This window comes from Ambystoma mexicanum, chromosome 6q (genome assembly GCF_040938575.1).
Source record: "Ambystoma mexicanum isolate Mex_15411 chromosome 6q, UKY_AmexF1_1, whole genome shotgun sequence".
Classification (NCBI taxonomy): Eukaryota; Metazoa; Chordata; class Amphibia; order Caudata; family Ambystomatidae; genus Ambystoma; species Ambystoma mexicanum.
Genome location: NC_090937.1, coordinates 1,593,608,956 through 1,593,628,547, shown reverse-complemented (window position 1 = coordinate 1,593,628,547; position 19,592 = coordinate 1,593,608,956).

Sequence of the window (19,592 nt, the reverse complement as noted above, 5' to 3'; positions counted from 1 at the left end):
AACTGTGAATGACGGCTGAAGGAATAATTGTAGTTATGCCTTGCACATGTATAGGTATAGCAACTTTGGGGTAGATCTCTTAATCTCATCGACACAAGTGATTCTCACCGAAGGTGCACCATTTAATTGCTCAGGTGGTACTAGATTAGCTCACACAGATGTCTGTTTACTTCCAGAATCTACTAGGGCCTGTACCGGGATCCCATTCACAAGAACTGATTTGTGACTGAACTTATATGGTCTCACAAAAGAAATTGCTCTGGGTTCCAATGTTTTCATAAGAACATGGATCTTCCCATGCATCTACCATACATCCAATCTCCATGAGTTCCTCTCTTTTATTTTGGGGACAATTCTGAGCTAGATATCCTGGCTCTTTGCAGGTAAAACAGATTGGGATCATGGGTTGTACTTGCCTACCGTCTTCTCTCCTCACTACCTCTTTGGATTTGGGATTTGGCTTTTTCTCTTGGTGGAAAGTTGGGGTGGGGAGGTCCTCCTATTTTCTTTCCAGTCTTCTACTGAGTGTAGTAAATTAAAATGTTTGTTGGCATCAGTGACATTTTGGGCTGTTTCAACAGCTAAAGAGAGTGTGGGCTTGTTCAATTGTAAGGCGGCCCAGCCCGTAGGAGGGAGGGAGGTAAGGAGTTGATAAATTGTTCTATGTTTAGGGCTTCCAATACATCCAGTAAGGTTTTCTTTCCTAACCCTAAGGACATAATATTCTTAACTCACTCTCCCAATTCCACTGGTGTTTCCCCGGGGTTTAGTTTAATACTTCATAAATTCTGATGATAGAAATTGTTGGTTTGTCCCACTCCTTATAAGAGACCTTCTTTGATTTCAGCGAAAGTGGCTTTCCTGGGAGGTTTAGTAACTAGTACGACATTTGTAATTCTCCTTTTAATAAAGGTCCTAGATAGCATAGTTTTAACTCATCCCCCCATCGGAACTGGGTTTCTAACCTTTCAAAGTTCAAGAAAAAAATTCCTAAATCATCCCCTTTTGTTTGTATACCTCCCGGTCCCTGTAGAATGTTTGTTTTTTCTTCAGCAGCAGTCACACGTTCCAGTCCGATTTGAAATCGCCCCTCCACTTGTATTTGATGGGCAGCCAGCTGAGATAACACCTCGTCTAAGGATGATATGGTGTCTGGTGGTGATGTGGTTTCACTTGAACTTTCGTCATAATCGGACATAGAAACAAATTCAGAGTCCCTTTCGGTTTCAGGACCTGAATCAATTTTGGTGGGCTAATTGAACTCATGTTTCCTTTTCCCTCTTTCCCTTGGACTAATTCTGGATAAGGATGAGTTGGAGTGGCAGGGGAGAGTCCCTTTCCAGGGTTAAAAGAACTGAATGCCCTGGGTCGAATAAACACTTGTGGTTTTCTGATGTTTAAAAAAATTCTATCCCAATGTTTCAAATGATGGGTGGCCAAGGGAAGAGTGTCAAGAAGGATGTGTGATCTATATAAAGTCTTGACACTTAATCGGGACCTGCAACTGGGTGGAAATTATCCTCTTGATTGTTGACACTTTAGGCTGCGCCTGAACTCTCATAATCGTTTTCTTCCCTGAGGGTTGTTGTACTACAGCAACATAAGGGTTCCCCAATTTGTACCAATTCAGAGTGTCCCACTCCTGACACCATTTGTGAAGGCATCATGAGTCAGACAGACAACAGGTTCAAGTGTTCTAAAGAAAGTTTTATTTAACTTAAAATGCAGGGTGGAATAATGCCTAACTTGCCCTATGCTAAGGTGGGATTTCCCTACCTAAAGAAAACTAAGGATAGTCTATGTCAGGAAGTCCAAAGCAACATTTCTGTCTATGATCAAAACCTATACTTGCCCTCACAAATAACTGCATGCAACATGTAGGGATATCAGCATCAAAAAGGAATAGTGTTCAGAGTAAAGTTCAGAAATCCTACTAGATCTTTAGCTTGTAATCACACAGGGGTTCCCTTCCCCAAGTTCACAGTAGTTAATCAAATGCAGGGGTTCCCTTGCCCAAGTTTGAAGAAGTTCATCAAACACAGAGGTTCCCTTCTCCAAGTTCAAATCTTCCACCTTTCAAACAAAAAGAGTTCACATCTTTCAGCTCTCAAACAAACGCTTAACTTTAATATCACAACCAGTTCTTTCCACAACACAAGCTTCTTTATAGGCGTTTTCAGTGGCTTTTCCATTGAGGGACCCTGGTCTAGGTGCAGCTGTCAGACCACATGGTCCACCCATTAAAGGTTACGCAACCGGTACCCTGCCTTGACTGATTTTCCTTTAATACCAGTCCACTGCTTCTCCTCAGCATTGAGGTTTGCCTCTGTCTCATGTGTTAGACTTTCCTGACATGGTATGGTGGCTGGTTTGACCACCTTGCACTTGTTAGGCCCTCTTATGTTTCCTTGGCTCTTGCCAATGATTGTTTCATTATAATATAGAGCACCAGAATGGTGTGATATATCTCAGTGGTGGGTATACAACGCATTTCACCAGTTGGCACAAGTTGATTTTTAGCGACTAGTTTGTATTTGATTTCAGAATGTGGTATATGATGTATTTCAGCAGTGGGTGTGCACTATGTCTTTTTACTGGGAATCTTTATAATTACAGCAGCAGGGATGCTCTGCTTGTCAGCGCTTCAGTTCAGTAATAAGCCTTTCCTGTGTGAATTCTGCATTTCAATAGGTGTATTGCACCTGGGAATATGTACTGAATTTAATCAGTCATCATTTACTGTGTTTCTGTGTGTGCAATGCGCTGTATTTCAGCAGAGGGTATTCATTGGATTTTAGCAGAAGTTATAGATTGTATTGTACTTGTAGGTATGTATTATATTATAAGATTGGTGTGCAATGCATTTCAACTTTGGACATTATGTATCTCATACATTTCTACCAATAAGTGTATTTAAAATCTGGGTCCAAACAGTGGTTCTATGCTGTAATGTAGAAGTTAGTATGCCCTGTGTTTCAGAAATAGGTATGTGTTCAGATAGATTTTCAGAATCAGTTCTGTGAACAGATTCTACCTGGCCACCCTATTCTGCTAAATAGGGAAAAACAATAATGGGCCTCATTACAAGTACAATGGTGTGGTAAAAACGGCAATATTGAGGCAATAATTAAGCTACCACATTACTGGACTACTGTACTATAACTTTGAGGGTAAGGTGGAGGATTTTCCTCCAACAAAATGCTGTAGGTAAATCCTCCACCTTACCACCAGAAAATGACAAAATTGGTGGAATTACCACCGGCGAAATTACAGCAGACAGTAATTTTGCCTAAATCCCCATGGGATGTAATCCTGTGGTTAATCTGTGGTTAATCTGCAGGACTTCTAGCCAAACTCTGTCTGTGCAGTGTGACTGGATAGCAAGGTTTAGACGAGGCAGGACACAGAACTAGGCAAAATTAATGAAATACAGTTATTTATTTAGGCCTTAGGCAAGCTCATAGCAATGAAAAACCACAGTTAGTCACACACTAAAACAGTCACTACTTTTACATACACATTCACATTCCAAATCAGTTTTCAGAATACTGGAGCAGTAGTTTGTCATTTATATAGCGCCTTTATCCCATTAATATGGCCTCAACGCGCTTGTGGTGGGTACGCCCTTGGGGGGACAAAGTCCAAGGTATGGGAACATTGGCAGAATGATTAGAATGCTTGTGTGCATTTTGCCATGATAATGAGTTAGGTGGGCTGGCTGAGCTGCAGTAAGCTACCCATCAAGATCAGACATGTGGATGGGTATTGAGGTGGTCAGGAAAGTGCTTGAGTGAGATAGACCAAATTTTGTCATAGGTCATCACTGCGTTTTGGTGAGAGTGGTGCTGTGCTTTGTGTTCTTAGTCTGGTGTATGAAGCCAAATACATTGTGGCCAGCTAGACCTGAACCTTTGTCGTAGGTCGTCACTTCATTCTGATGCATGCAGGTGGGTAGCCGTGTCTGCGGCTAATGTCCACCGAAGTGGTGCGTGAATGCCTAACTTGAGGCTCAGATGGAGCTTTGTTTTTGATGTAGCGGTGTGATCAGATATTCTGTATAATAAACAGTAATTTGACTGTGTGTGCATCTGATTGTTATGCATTGTGGGTTCTCTTATGTATTGTTGGTACTAACACAAGTATGTAGTTAGTCTTGAATTGTTAGCTACTTATTCCATGTTTAACATTATTCAAAACTGTCATAGGGTAGCTTTTATTGTTTTACTAGCCAAAATTACCAAAGTAAAAATATTGCACTTCTATGGTGCATGCTGCAGCCATTGTCTATGTGTATGTATGATTAAGTTCTTGTTTTAACAACAACACTTCATTATAATGTTTTTTAGATGAGTACATTCTTTAATACATTCAGTAGTTCATGATAGGTCTTCCAATCACCCCCGACATCTCATTACCAACATTATAAACACAACCCTTTGAAGGGACTTTACATCAAAATTTATTTCATATGTGCTGTCATCACTGATGTTATCAATGACATTTGTGATGTTATCTTTGATGTCCGTCTTGGCAGTGCACGGTGGTGGCGCAATTTATGGTTTCTTAACTTACCATAACTGGCAAATTTCTGGGAGTGTTCGGTTTTTCTTGCAGCCATAACATCCCTTTAACAATGTTTCTTCACTGAATTTAATAGGTTTTTATTAGTGCATATTAACCATAAAGTCCTTTTAACAAAGTTTTTTTCCTGTTCATTTCATAGGTTTTTATGAGTGAAAATGTTTCATGATGTTATATCGTTGTTTACCAGTTATTAATAATTCCTCTTTTAACATATATGAAAGAATTGTAAACCTCCTTTAACAAACATATTTTTCAAAGCATACTAATGTTTGCCATTAGCAGCACATGCTGGGGATGCAAGTCATGGTTGAATTGCCTAGGGCATGAGGCTTGTCTATGACCCCAGCCCCACCAAACCAGGTCAGTGTCCAGTACACCCTCATAATGTGACCAATAGCCAGTGCTCATGGCTTTTAGCCATGGCCAGTCTCTAACTATCCATGCGGCATGGGCTTTGGCCATTCTGCATTCCTCAATAGGCAAATCAGAGTAGGCACTGCCGAGGCAGCAAAGGTATATCACTATTTTTGTACTTACTTTTGACACTTTCAAAAAAGTAAACCACAGGAGAGAATTTTCGAAAAAAAATGCTTTCATGTCCTTGCTGATGCTCCGTGGGCAGGTTTGCTGCAATCCTGTCAAGCACTTCTGGGCTGCAACCGCAAGCAGAATTTCTTTCCCCATTTAAACCTAGCGCTTCGGCCATGCCGCATGCCCCAATAAGTAAATCAGAGTAGGCATTTGTCCTTGCCAAGGGCCAGGCCCACTGTCCATTCACCAAAGTTATATAACTATTATTTGTACTTACATTTGACACTTTGGATAAATGAAACACAGGACAGATTTGCAAAACCATGCTTTGCGGTCCTTGCTGATGCTCTTTGCAAATGTTTCCTGCAATCCAGTCCAGAACTTCGGGCTGTAGCCACGAGCAGAATTTCTTTTCCCATTCAAACCAATCCTAATTTCGAAAAACATCACATAGCTTATCCTTGGTGTCCATGCCCACTTTAACCCCATTGCCGGTCCCTCATGGTCATTGCCAGTATCCAGATTGTCCGGGTCATGGGCATCTTGGGGGCTGCCTGGGACTTAGGCCGTCACACAGTGTCGCACAGAAGAGCGACGTGGACACAGGGAACAGGCAAAGGCACAACTTTCTTTATCCGGAATCAGCCTCAAACTGACTTGTTCCCCATTTTCCTCCTCATCACTTCCCACCTCGCTCCCTAGGACCCACCCCCACCCGTGACAACACTTCCCAGCTTTCTTCGACTCTACAGCTCCCCCGATTTAAATGTCAACTATCTCTCCTTACCCCATTTCTTCAATAAGTAAACAAGGCCTTATTCGGGCCCTCTGAGGTCGATCATATCTCACCTCCGAATGTCCAGTTCTATGCACCAACGCATGGTCATCATCTGCAGCACCATCAGAGTCCTCGCCATCACCATGATAGGACTCATCCACGGAGTAGATCAGCTCACCTGCACAAGGTCTGTTCCTCCATGGCTGGTCGGTCAGTGATATCCTTTGAAGTGTGATGAGTACCGCGTCACCTAACACTGGTCTCCTTCTGCGGTGATCATGGAACCCTTCGTTCCTGTGATGATCCACGTGAAACGTGGCAGTGTGCTTGCTGGTTCTGGGCTGTTTTGCAACTACCACATCTCCATGAGCCAGTGAGGAGTTCTTAGCCCTCCTCCTGGTGTCAGCATAGCGTTCATCTTCTCCTTGGCAGTCGAGTCCTTTGCTCTCATGACATCATCTTCCACATATTTCTCAGATTTAGTCTTGTGTTGTGATAGCCGAGTGCATATGCTGTGACCAAATATTACCTCTGCAGGGCATTTTCCGGTCGAACTGTGGGGTGTGTTTCTTTAATCTCACAGCAATTGATGTAGCACCTGTTCATATGGCTGCCCTGTCAAATGAGATATTTGCAGCACTCGCTTCAAGTTGGCCAGAAAGTGCTCAACTCTCCCATTGGCCTGGGGTCATAGTGGAGTTATGTTTCTGTGGCTGAGCCCCATATATTCAGTGAATGCCTTAAAGTCTTGGCTTGTGAATAAGGGGTCCATTGTCCGACTTCACCTGTCTCTGAGTGCCATATGCTGTGAATATTCGAGCCAATACTGGAAGGATGTGGTGGGCTGCCGAGGAAGTTACCATCTTTGCTTCAGGGAACCGTCAATATTCATCCACAACTGCTAGCACGTATTTCCCTCCTTCAATCGGGCCAAAGAAATCAATAGTCGGGGGCGTTGTTGCGCATTGGCCAAGATGGCGGCTCTTCATTGGAGCTCCGACGCCCGGCACTGGTATGAGGCTGCAGGTAACTTCATATTGATCTCTTCACAGCCGCAAACTCGGCAAAGGTACTGCTAATGGTCCCGGCGACCCACTGACCCTGGTCGGATACCTCTGCATGACCGGAGTGTAGCGGGACAAGTTCTTGAAGTTACGGCTCGGCTTGGGCGTTGAGGGATGAATGCATGAGCCGTCCCGTACACCGATTCCAACGTCCTACATCATAGCGGAGTTCCCACCCCTATATCAGCCGCTCCCCATCCTTTAAATACTCCACGCATCTGGATCACTGCAAGCATGGCACTGGGTATGCCCTCCAACTGGCGTACCTGCCCTCGTGGCAGAGTTGCAGCTCATGCCGGCAAGCGGTCATGTCTACTGCCGCAGGGGAGAGGGAGTCCGCGGCAGCGGGCAGCCGGGACAGCTGACGGAGGATTGAGACTGGGGGATTCCCGAGCGCAGCCCTGCCCCATCTTAGCCTGCACCTGGGGACCGCGTTAGTGGGCCCAGAACCCTGATCTGAGGACCGGCATTAAGAGAAACGACTGCTGAGTGCTTCTGGGTGACCTTGTGACTCCGGAGCTGCACCTTGCAGAGGCCTCTGCAGCGCAGGTGATCCCTCCAAGGGAGGTGTTTCATACTTGCCAACATTCTGTGATTTTCAAGTTTCAAAAATAATACTTAGCATAACGATTGCATCAGAGGAAATTACAAAACATACATTGTTGGCAGCACTGGAGCATTCTAAAAAGCACAACCCATCAAACAGCACAACATGGAATGTTTTAAATGTATAATTGTGAATGGTAAGTTAACACCAAATTCAATTACTTAACTTCACAGAAAATAATCACACAGAGCTGGTAGGCAACGTTTCCCACTGCTCTGTAGAAGTAGCCCAGGCAGTACATATTTATTCCTGGAGTGCAGGTTGAACATTGAACAAAATGGAGACTGATGCCCTCCTCAGTCTGATAGGCAGATGCTGTGTGATGGTCTATGACTGGACTGGGAACTAAAAAAGGCCCTGGAAATAATTATTGGGGATCAAAAGAGGCCCTGGAAATAAAGTTCAAAGTGGCCACGTATGACACATTTTCAGCAAGCCCAATGCTTTTCCTATGAGAACATTTGAAAATACCACAGAAATGAGGCCCAGGGTGCAGAGGCCCACCGGGAAATCTCCAAAGTTCCCTGTAGGCCAGTCCACCCCTGGGTCTGTCCCGGCAAGAGTGCAGGGCGCAGTCCTGTAGCTGTCAGGTCAGTGGATTGATCTGAGCCCATCACTCAAATGTATCACTTACCCGCCCACCACACAGATTAATTGTCTTAGAGACACATACATAATCTGCCACTGTAAAAAGTAGTAGGATTGATCACTCAAATCTGTAGGCTGTAGGACTGCTTAAAAAGCAGTAGCCCACTGCCTAAATCAGGTATGGTTGGCAAGTATGGTGTTTTGGAGCGCAGAGCCACCCCCTCCAGCATTGCTTGATCCGGTCTTGCTGCTGGGTCCTCCAGGCCCTCCCGGCGACCTGCCAGGCACTTGAAGCCCCATTATAGAACACCACATCCAATTGCTTTTTGAAAAATATTTGGGATCAGTGACCTCCCATGGGGTGCTTTGGGAGACCTTTAAAGTTTACATTAGAGGGATTCCAATGTCCTTTGAGTTTAGTGTTTTAAAAGCAATCCGGCGCACCATGAACAGTGTGAGAATGATTTGAGAACACTGGACAGGATCTCACGGCCGATCCCCCTACAGCTACACTAGCCCAAATCTAGGAGGCATTGGATACCTTCAGAACAAATGACAATAGAGAAGGGAAGTTTTTTAAACCCCTCTGCTAGCCAGGAAGTATGGGGAGGGAATAGACGGAGCAAGCTACTAGCCCGCATAGTGTGCAGCGCAGACAGTGGCAGGTGCATTCTCCTCATTACTGATACATCTGGAAATACATCCCACATACCCATTGCTATCAATGGAATCTTTACCCAGTTTTACACTGATCTTTACTCCAATGAAGACACATGCACTGTCGAGAACATCAATGCATTTCTTGATGCCCTCCCACTCAGCCAACTCTTGAGTGAGACAAGAGCTTTGCTGGACCTTCCGATAACACTATCAGAGATAAACCAAGCTATTGATAGTCTGCCAACTGGCAAGTCCCCGGGTACTGATGGCCTCTCGGCCAAACTATATAAGCAATTCAAAGGGATACTTGCCCCTCAACTATTGCAAGTGTGGCAGGAATCTCTGCTCTCACAGGTACTCCCTGGCAGCATGCAGGAAGCGGTGATCATGGTACTGCTCAAGCTGGACAAACCTCCTGTTCAATGTGGCTCCTACTGCCCTCTATAACTAATCAACACTGATGTTAAGGTGTTTGCAAAGATTTTGGCTTCATGACTGATGCCAACAATGCCATATACTGTCCATTCAGATTAATCCAGATGTATTCCAGGAAGGTACACAGCACTGAACTTAAGACGGCTATTTACTATACTAGCGCGTATCAATCCTGATGTCCAATCAGTAGCTGCCACATTCGATATTCAAAAAGCTTTTGACTCAGTGTCCTGGCAGTTCATGTACACTGGGCCTCATTACAACTCTAGCGGTAGCCGTGCCATTAAAAACGTCACGGCTGCCGCCAGAGTTGCATTTTTTCCTGCACCCATTAATGGGCAAGAACCGGGTCATGCCGAGTTAGGCGGACCCGGTACTGGACCATTTTCCGGTGCTGGAATCAAGGGCCACTTCATCCCCATTCTGCCCCATAGGGCTGACTGGGGATGGGGACGTCGGATGCACTGGGACATGCAGATTTGTGCCGGTGCATACAATGTGCTGTGCTCACGGGTGCCGGTCAGCCCGCCAGGAAAAACCTGGCAGGCTGTCCGGCAGCCGCGAGCACAGCCCGTAGTATGGCAGTCTGGGAAATACGGTACCGGCATGCTTACCGGTACCGTAGTTCCCAGGCCGCCAGGGTCGTAATGAGGCCCACTGTTTTGATGAAATGCAGATTTGAACCACAGTTTCTCAGGGCAGTGCACTTCCTTTATACTGCACCTCCTCACAATTCAAGTAGGCAGGGGCATCCGCCAAGGCTGCCCCTTCTCCCCTCTAATATTCGCTATTATTTTAGAACCGTTAGCAGATGCAATCCGTCTCAGACATAGTCACAGAGGGATAAGAATAGCTGGTGATTTCCCTCTACATGGACTACGCAAGATTGTACATCTGCAATCCAGATGTGCATCTGGGACCCATCATGCAAGATCTCGTACTATTTGGGGAGGTTTCAGGCCTCCGGGTGAACTGTACAAAATCAGAACTCTTCGACCTCACAGATGCAACTACTCCCCCCACAGACTTACAAGGTTTCAAACGGGCACCCGAGTTCATACTCTATTTAGGGGTCACTGTGACACGCAGCTATCCTGCATTACATGATTGCAATTACACTAGTTACATGACCCAGCTACGAGGCAAGCTCATGGCATGGTCAAACCTACCCATCACGATTGCGTATAAAATAACGCTACTAAAAAAGGTTGTACTTCCTAAGCTCTTACATCTCTTTCTCAAGGTACACTTATGGCCTGGGTGAATCTTCTTTCAAGACCTAAACACTGAGATTTCAAAATTAATTTGGCATTCCGGTGCAGTTTGGCTCAAATGGGACATTAACCCAATCGCATGAGAAGGGGGGACTTGCTGCTCCGAACTTCCCGTGATACTAGATGGCCACTCAAGCACAATTTGCAACCACCTGATTTTGGGGACAATAGCCCCCACCACATGTACAAATGGAGAGACACTCGCCTGGGAACAGGGATCTCCGATCATTGGCTTTCCCAACGGGATTTGTAGATGACTGTAGATTTGACCCTGCCAGCATCACCGCACTGGCATAACGCAAAATATGGGTGGATGGGAGTGTCCTGAATCCTTATCACGAAAAACCTCCCTCTCTGGAACCGAGTTTCCTCACTACCACGCTCAGACACTGGCTCCCGGGACATCTGGATACAACACGGATATCACACAGTGGGTTTGTTATACACAGAGGGTAACTTCGTTCAGGCCAACGAGATACCAGGCTTGAAGCAGGGGAGAGCCTCTCAGTGGCTGCAATATGCGGCCTTGCAGAAAACATAAATGAAGCTGTGGCCTACCTTCCCAGTGGAACCTGACAGCGACCCTTTGCTAGGGTTCGACCTTACTGCACATAACACCCGTAGCCGGGTCTTTACCCTATACCAACTGTTCCATGACCGCTCAGACCCCCTCCCCTGCAGGGCACGAGACAAGTGGGCATCGGACTTCCAACTTGAGATTAGCGATGACCTGTGGAGAGATATGTGCTCCCAGATACCTAGGGTGCTGTGCAATTCACAATTCCATTGGATCCAACTAAAAGTGCTGCTCTGATACCAGTACAATCCGAGCTGGCTCTACTTATTTTCAGCGGAGGGGACCGGGGCATGTCCGCGCTGCAGATACCCTAATGCTAGATACCTTCATATGATCTGGGACTGCCCTTTGTTAACCCTCTTTTGGAAAGATGTATGTACAATTTTATCAGAGATTTGTTTGTTTGTTTGTTTATTTATTTATAAAGAGCACCAGACCCGAAGGTATTAGGGCGCAGAAAGCAAAAGAGGATTGTTCAGCTTAGGTTACATTGCTGTGCGTTACAGTACAATACATTAATAAACAGTGCTGGCAGGTATCATACAAGTAAGCAATTGGTGGCAGGAGGCATCAGACAATAATTATATACAGTAGGAGGTCAAATGTCATGTTCCTTAATCCATAGGATAAGGTTAGATCTAAAACGTGGGTAAGACATGTCTTCTATTAAAGAGGGTGGGAGTGAATTCCAATTTTGAGCTGCTTTGACCGGGAAGCTATTACCACCTGTCTTCATACATTTGAATTTAGGCACTCGAAGTAGGTTGGCAGTGGTTGTTCGGGAGGGCCGGTTGGTGGATTGTCGCAGGAATCTAGTGGTGAGGTACTGTGGGGCGGCCATGTGTAAACATTTATGAGTCAGGGAGGCTGATTTGAGGAAGATGTTATCTTTAGTGTAGAGCCAGTTGTTGGATCTTCTGAGGTCAGATATGTGGGCTTTCTTGGGAATGTTAAGAGCTGCTCTCAAAGAATTGATTTGTAGGATCTGAATGTTGTTAGTAATGTATTTGTTGCACCCTTCGTATAGGGCATTAAAATAGTCCAATTTGGATAATACCAGGGCTCTTGTTAGAGTGATGCAATTATTGGGTGTAAGGAAAGGCTTAGCTGCTCTAATTAGCTTACAGGTGTCAGCAGTAGCCAAGGCCATGGAGTTTACTTGTTTTTTGAAGGTGAGAGTAGAATCTAGATAGAAACCAAGAGTTTTAACTTCCTTGGCTACTGTAATGTTATTGTTGTCTATGATGAAATTAGAATAGAGATGGCCCAATTTATTGAGATTTGCTGTGGTGCCAGCTATGAAGAGTTCCGTTTTGTCATCATTCAGACATAGTGCATGGGAGGCTATCCATGCCTGGATGATGAGATACACTCTGTTCACGAAGGCCAAATCCTTGTCGTAATCTCCCACCAACAGGATGAGGAACTGTGTATCATCCGCATAGTTAGTGTAGGTGATACCCAGGCCATGTAGATCATCGAAAAGGGGCTTTGTAAAGATGTAGTACAGAGTGGGCGAAACGCATGAGCCCTGAGGCACACCGCAGGTAATAGGTATGGGGTCTGCAGCTGCTGATGGTGTGAAGACCCGCATAGTTCTATTATCTAAGAAGGATTAAATCCATCCTATGGCTTCTTGTGAGAAATGGGTGGCAGAGTCCAGGAGGTGGCAGAGAGTCTTGTTCTCAACCACATCAAACGCCCTGAGAGGTCGAGCAACAGTAGTAGTGCTGTATTACCATTGTCTCTCAGGGTGTCTATTTGTGCTTTAAGGTCAATCAGTGCAGTTTCTGTTCCGTGTTGAGGTCCAAAACCTGACTGACATACTCCTAGGAGGTGGTTACATTCCAAATATTGTTGGATTTGGAGGTACGCTACCTTTTCAAGGATTTTAAGCAGGAACGGTACTGTCATAATGGCACGATAGTTAGTGGGAATGGATGGGTCGAGTGTTTGTTTTTTTAGGAGTGGTAGGACCCACGATTGTTTCAGTTTGTTGGGAATGGTTACGGTAGAGAATGAGGCATTTATAAGCTTAGTTATAAATGGGGAAAGGTCCCGTGCGGCATCCTTTATAATTTGTGCTGGGCAAGGGTCGCCGTGACAGTTGGACGGTTTGAGAGTTAGGATGACCGTTTCAACTTCTAGAATGGATACATTCTTAAAGTTGAAGAGAGGTTTAGGCAGTTCAGAAGGGGCGGGAGGTGAGGTGATCGCTGGCAAAGGGGCAGTGATGTTGTTAGAATTGGAGGTGAGGAGGAGGGATTCTTTTTTGTTGTTAATTTTAGCCTGAAGTGTCATTATTTTATTAGCTAGGGCACTCTGAATGCTGGTGCACCAGGTTTTATCTTTAAGGCAGGTGTCCAGGGCATGGAGGATTATTCCATTTCTTTGAGGATTATGAGCAATTCTTTAGTATTGGAGTTAGCTTGGGTACTGCGCAGATTGTAAGATTCTTGTTTAGCAAGGATTATTTCTTTTTTGTACAAGGAAGCTAGTTTTGTGAGGTTGTTTTTATTAGTATCTGAAGGGTCTAGTCTCCATATTTGTTCACATTTATGTTTCTCTAATCTAATAGCTTGGGGAGAGAACAATCTGTTAATATGTTTTTTCTGTTTGCACTTTCTAATTTTCAGGGGTGCTATGGTGTCTAAGGCAGAAAGCATTACTTTATTGTACTCTACTACTAGGGTAGTCTGTGGGTCTGTGGAGTCAGGGAGAGAGTTCAAGGTGGGGAGAATCAGAGGAATGAGTTTGTTAGCTGTAATGTTCTTTTTATTCCTAGTGGGAATAGCAGGGGCTATTCTGACGGCATGATGGGGAACTGTGACTTCAAGGGAGAAGGAGATCAGGTGGTGGTCGGACCAGGGCAAAGATGATATGTGAGCCTGTTGAACCTGTCTGCATGTTGCGCCTATTCCATATCACTAACCCCCCCTCCAAAACATGCTTCAAGTAAATTTGTGAAGCTATATTTGTTGCTGAAAAAACATTGTATTCTCTTGCGATGGGCAAATACACAGGCCCCCAACAAGGATCAGTGGTTGAGAGATGTGGTGTGGGCGAATGATAGGTAGGAACAATGGACACGGATGCAACGACTGAACTCCTGGCCTAAGGACATGTGGGTTCTAACGATACTGCACTTGATACGGACTGCGTCTAAGCCAGGCGACCATCTGGTACCCCATCCCCTGTAATCCTCATGCTCCTTCCACGCTACTTCCCCTACTGTTGCTAATATCTTGTTGTAATGAGACAATGTGACTAAGTGTGCTAATAAAAAAAGAGATAAACAAAAAAACAAAAAAAAAGAAATCGACAGCCACTTCCTCCCACGCCCCTGTTGGAAGGTCAGTCATTCTTAGAGGTTCGGGGTGCCTTGGGGGTATGATCAAGCAACACGTGGGGCATTCTTTCAGTAGGTCTTCTACCATTGAGTCTAGTCCTGGCAACCATACTTCTGCCTTAGCATCCTTTTGTTTGCCCTTCATGTGCCAATTAAACCACTTGCTTTCTCCGTAGTGCAGGTAGTACCATTTTATTACCCTTCAACAGTAACCCTTCATCCGACATATCCAGTTCTTCCTTCACTTGCACCAGGCTATCCACGTCTCTCTTTACTTCTTCAGATTTAAGCCGGCCGCTTTCCTTGGCTCTCCTCAACTTCCCTGGCCGGAGACTTTCTATAATGATTTGAATGGCTGTGCCACTGTCCGCCTCCTGTGTCAACCTCATTGGATCCACTCCTTGCAGACGCACTTGTTGGACCATCTACCTGATGTATCGATCAGCCACAGACGGTTATGGCACATTCTCTAATCTTCGATGAAGGGACAGAAAATCAGCCGGATTGTCCTGCTTCCCTTGCTGATGAATGATAGTAAATGCATAGTCTTGCAAGCGCACCCCTCAACAAGCAATGCTGGGAGGCATTTTCGCCTATGGGTTCCCATACAGAAACAGCAGGGCCTGGTGATCCCTGACTACCGTAAAGCCCATAGCTTTCTTTTTCGGCCTGTGAATATGCCTGTTCTGTTTTTGATAGACTCTCTGGCATTTGAAACAATATGTCTCTGTTGAGAGTTGCCTGGTGCCTTCTGGGCCAAGATGGGGCTTGCATCTACGGTTAGCTCAGTCCCTCTCTCCACCTCAAAATAGGCCATGTTCTCTGCCTCTGCTATCCGATCCCGAATGGTTGTAAATGCCTTCTGGCATGCTGTCGACCACCGAAATGGTACTTGCTGCTTTGTGAGGGCCATCAATGGCTCACTGATGGTAGTGAAATCCTTGATATATCTGGTGCAATAGCTTGCCAACCCTAGAAAAGAGCAAAGCTCAAGACATTTGTTGGAGGTGGCGGTTCATTAAGTGCAGCAACCTTTTCAGGATACAGGGTCATTCCGTTCCGTGAGAAGATGTGCCCTAAGAAATTGAGGGTTTCTTTCAGAAAACCCACATTTATCCCAGTTTAAAGTGAGTTTGCCTGCTTCCAATGCCATGCACACTCTTGAGAGTGTGTCATCGTGTTTTTCTACAGTCATACTAAATACTAGAATGTCATCACTATAGTTGATGCAGTTAGGAATGTGCTTTATAACATTGTGTATTTCTGCCTGGAATAGTGCCAGAATTTGAGTTGGCATTGAAAGACAGGGAGTTGTATCCGTCCAGCAGGTATTGTTGAAAGAGCCACGTTTTTTGTGATTAACACACACTTTGTGGGGACTTTAATGGCATGATCATCAAATACTAACTCTGTAAAGACAATACACATACTTCATCACAATCTGTGATGTAACTTAAAAATCTCCCAATGACTAAGCCATCTCTGTGCGAACTCCAGTATCACAGTTCACACACCATCGCTGTGGGGACTTCAATAGCACAGTCCACACACCATCTCTGTGGGGACTTCAATAGCACACACATCACACACTATCACTATGAGGACTTACCATCCTCCTTTCCACTTAACACCTCTTTTGCCTATCAAACATTTCTAATACCACACATAACATGTACAGTTACTTTGACATCTCTTTTGGATATTAATTGTTCTCTACACTTATCACACAACATCCATGTGGGGACTTCAGCACCACTATTTTCAGACACCATCTCAGTGGGGACTTCAATGGCATTGTCATCAAACATGACCTCTGTGAGGACCCTTCTTCACAATCAATAATGTAACTTAATCTCCCAACAACTACACTATCTCTTTTGTGAACTCCAATGTCACCGTTCACACACCATCTCTGTGGGGACTTCAGTAGCACAATCATCACACACTAACACTATGAGGACTTACCATCTTCCTCTTCACTAAACACCTCTTTTGGGTATCAAACATTTCTAATAACATGCATAAGGGCCTCATTACAAGTGTGGCAGCATTCTAGTAGTAAAACTGCTGGAGTACTGCCAAACAGAATTACTGTTACAGCCACTTGTTCCAGCGGATTTACAGCTAGTTTACAAGTGATAATAAGCAGTGTTAGTCCTGATTTACTGGAATTCATGGGGATTTCATCAGAATTATGGCTGGTGGTAATTCTGCCGTTTTTTATGATTTTTGGCAGTAAAGTGGTAGATTTACCTCCAGATTTTTGCATCACCTTACTTGTAGAACATGGATGCGGTGGTGCAGCGCATCATTGTTACCACACTGTTACCACTGATTTCTACCACACAGCCATACTCATAATGAGCCCCATAATATCTACAGTCATTTAAACATCTCTTTTGGATATTAATTTTACTCTTCACTCTCATCACACACCATCCATGTGTGGGCTTCAGCACCACTATGTACGGATACCATCTCTGTGGGGACTTCAATGTTATTATCACACATTATGTCTGTGGGGACTTCAACTTCACAATCATCCCATACCTCTCTGTAAGGACTATACCATACCCTTCTTCTGTTATGACTCAAACTTATCTCCAACAACCACCATCTCTGTCGGGACTCTATTACCATAGTCATCACACACCATCTCTGTGGGGACTTCAATATCACAATTCTCACACATCATTTGAGGACTTTGGAATCTCCCACCTCACTGACCCCTCTGCAGAGACTTAAACAATTCTATTATCCCACAAAATATTTGTGGTCACTTAAACACCTTTGTTTGATCTTAACATCACTCTTCACTGTCATCATACACCCTCCATGTGTGGACTTTAGCACCACCATATCCACACTCCATCTCTGTGGGGACTTTAATGTCATTATCTCGCACCATCCCTACGGGGACTTTAATACCACTATCATCATGCAGCATAGCATCCCTGTGGAGACATGCATCTGACAGTCACAATATATCATCCCAAAGTAGAAAGCAACATCTTTATAATCATACTATTTTTGTGCATAGGATCTGTTCTAGTGGTTATGATGGTGTCTATGGAGCCATGAAACCTAAATCTAAACTAAAGTTTACACTCTCTGTCACATAGCATACTCCTAGGCCAATCCCAATAAATATGTCTCACTGTTTTTTAAATTTGTGAAACCCGAAGCACATTGAATGTGGCTACATCCCAAAATTAAGTGTTCATAAATTAACATGCAATATGTGTTTGTTTGTTTTTAATATTTGTAAAGCGCACCTAACCCGTGGGTAGCAGGGCGCAAAGCAGCAAGAGGAGTGTACAACTTAAGTTACAGAGCACGCAGCAAATGAATCCAACTAGGTTACAATGTTGGAAGCGTCAAACATTAGGACCAATGCATCAGAGTATAAAATTATAGGTGAATATACATAGTTTACAAGTTATAGATATATATAAGCATAGCGGTGAGAGGATATACAGTTGATACAAAATTTACAATAGGCGCAGCAGTGGAAGAGATTAGGTGTCTTAGCGTTAGATGTCATGTTCCTTGATTTAACGGATGGTGTTAGATCTGGATTGTGGGTAGGGAAGGTCTTCCCTGAGAGATGGTGGTAGGGAGTTCCAAAATTGTGCTGCTTTGACAGGAAAGCTATTCCCTCCAGACATAGTACGTTTAAATCTTGGGACACGGAGGAGGTTTGAATTGGCTTTTCTAGAGGGGCTGTAAGAAGTCGGTCTGGTGAATCTCATTATCAAATATTGAGGGGCCGCTTGGTGTAGGCATTTATGGGTCAGAGAGACCGATTTAAGGAAAATCTTATCTTTTGTGGAAAGCCAATTGTACGATCTTCTCGTCTCTGAGATATGTGCTTTGCTTGGGAGGCTTAGGGCTGCTGTTAAGGCATTGTTTTGTAAGGTTTGGATTTTATTTGTAATGTATTTGTTACTACCTACGTAGAGCACTTTGCAATAATCCAATTTGGATAGGATCAATGCTCTAGCTAGAGTGATGAAGTTGTTTGGTGAGAGGAACCGTTTGGCTGCCCTAATGAGTTTGCATGTATAAGATGTGGCAGAAGCCATGGCATTGACTTGTTTTTTGAAGGTGAGCGTTGAGTCTAAATAGAATCCTAAGGTTTTAACCTCCTTGACTATGATGATATTATTGTCAAAGATGAGTAGTTTGGACCTAATTTATTGAGGTTGTGTGCAGTGCCTAGGATGAGGAGTTCTGTTTTATCATCATTCAGGCATAGACCATGAGAAGCCATCCATGCCTGGATGATGAGGTACACTCGATTTACAAAGGCCAAATCCTTGTCATAATCCCCCGTCAGCGGGATGAGGATCTGGGTATCATCAGCATAGTTCATGTAGGTGATACCCAGGCCATCTAGATCATCGAAAAGGGGCTTTGTAAAAATGTTGTACAGGGTGGAGGAGACACAAGAACCTGGTGGCACACCACAGGTAATGGGTATAGGGTCAGCGGCTGCTGAAGGGGAAAAAACTTGCATAGTGCGGTTGTTGAGGAAGGACTGAATCCATTCAGTTACCTCTTGGGAAAAATGAACTGCCGACTGTAGGTGTGTGCAAAGGATCTCGTGGTTGACCAGATCAAATGCAGCTGAGAGATCGAGAAGTAACAGGAGTGCTGTCTTGCCCTCATCTCTCAGCTCATCTATCTATGCCTTAAGATCTATAAGCGCAGTCTCAGTCCAGTGCTGAGGTCTGAAGCCTGACTGTCGGACTCCTCGGAGATGGTTAAGTTCAAGGTATTGTTGAATTTGTTGGTATGCTATTTTATCAAGGATTTTGAGAAGAAACGGCAATGTAGTGATGGGACGGTAGTTGGTAGGGATGGCAGGATCTAGATTTGGTTTTTTGAGGAGTGGGAGGACCTGTAAGAAAATGCAAAATCATTAAACTGCATTCAGCGAGTACATCCTAATATTCATAAAGTGACTTAAATATGGGGAAAGAATTGTGTAATTAATTTGTATTGTTGTAAAAAATGCATATTTACATTTGAACATGAAAGCACTGGATTCCAAAACATAGTATTAATGCAAGTCCCCACAAGTATAGTGACACATGTTCAAGTCCCCACAAAGATGGTGCTGTACACGTTATTAAAAAACAA